The sequence below is a fragment of the Molossus molossus genome, unplaced genomic scaffold (assembly GCF_014108415.1).
Source record: "Molossus molossus isolate mMolMol1 unplaced genomic scaffold, mMolMol1.p scaffold_m16_p_12, whole genome shotgun sequence".
In the NCBI taxonomy this organism is placed as follows: domain Eukaryota; kingdom Metazoa; phylum Chordata; class Mammalia; order Chiroptera; family Molossidae; genus Molossus; species Molossus molossus.
Genome location: NW_023425347.1, coordinates 21,747,983 through 21,749,409, shown reverse-complemented (window position 1 = coordinate 21,749,409; position 1,427 = coordinate 21,747,983). Strand labels below are relative to the sequence as shown.

General features: G+C 34.9%; 1 pseudogene; it reads left to right on the top strand.

Annotated features, from left to right (window-relative positions):
* The first annotated feature begins 716 nt into the window (after nucleotides 1-716).
* Nucleotides 717-1,039, top strand: LOC118626235 (annotated as a pseudogene).
* Nucleotides 1,040-1,427: the final 388 nt, after the last annotated feature.

Here is a 1,427-nt window from a genome sequence, read left to right as displayed (position 1 = left end):
CTGTATTTAAATGACCTGTAAAAATACATTTTATAGAAATAAAATATATAATAATTGAAACTAAACATTTAATAAACTAAACAGCTAGAAAGACAAAGCTGAAGACAAAATTAGTGCACTGGAAGGTAAACTTGGAGAAATTATACAGAATGAGGCCCTGAGGGATAAAGAGGAAGAAAATATGAAAGAGCTAGTAAAAGAAATGGGCAATAAAAGAAATAATCTATGGACATAATGCAAAATCTGTACAACATCAAAGACAAAAGAAGATCTTTAAAGAAGACAAAGACAAATTAACAAAAATAAAAATTAGACATATGGCTGATTTTAGTAACAGAAGCCAGAAAAGAGCAAAATAATATCAAAAAGTGCTAAGGAAAAATAACAATCAAGCTAGAATTCTATACATAGCAGCGATTTTCAACCTTTTCTATCTCAAGGCACACATAAACTAATTACTAAAACTCTGCAGCACACCAAAAAATACATTTTTTGCCAAATTGACAAAAAAAAAAATAGGTATAATTTTGATTCATTCACACAGGATGGCTATTGTTGTGTTGGAGATTGTCATGTTTTTATTTGACAATCTAAGGGGAAAGAGGTCAGTGCCCTGACTACATGGTCAGGAATTGCATGTTTTAAAAATTCTCACAGGTTGAAAATTGTTGGTATAAAGTTTTAATTTAAACTTCTCTCGGGTCCTTGCTTCCAAGATGACCAAGAAAAGAAGGAACAATGGTTGTGCCAAAAAAGGCAGAGGCCATGTGAAGGCTATTCGGTGCACCAACAGCACTGGATGGGTCCCCAAGGACAAGGCCATTCAGAAGTACATCATTCAAAACACAGTATAGGTCACAGCCTCAGCCCTTAGTGACATCTCCGAAGCAGGTGTCTTATATGCCTATGTGCTGTGAGTGGTGCCATTCACTGCAAGGTGGTCAGGAATCATTCTCCGGAAGCCCAGAAAGACCGAGCACCCCCACCTCGATTTAGACCTGTGGGAGCTGCCCCACAATCTCCACCAAAGCCCACGTAAAGAGTTAAGCCTTTAAGGACTGAAGAAAACTTCTCTGGAAGAAAATAAAATGAAAATTATACTTAAAAAAAAAAGAACATGGACAAAATAAAGGTACCAAACAAACATTGAGTATGTACTATTAATAGAGGCTCAATAAGGACATCACTATAAGATTTAATTTAGGAAATATAAAATGAGCCAAAAAGAAAGACCAAAAGACAAGAAAGGTGAGAAATTCAAGAAAAGAAAGTGAAAACAGGGTTAACATTTTTAAAAAGACAGTGTATATATAAAACTGTAATACCTATTTTGTGGGGTTTATAAAAAAGCCACCAGTGAATAATAGCAGATGAGACAACAGAAGAGTAATGGGAGTTCAAATATTGTAAGATGACTCCATTGTTGG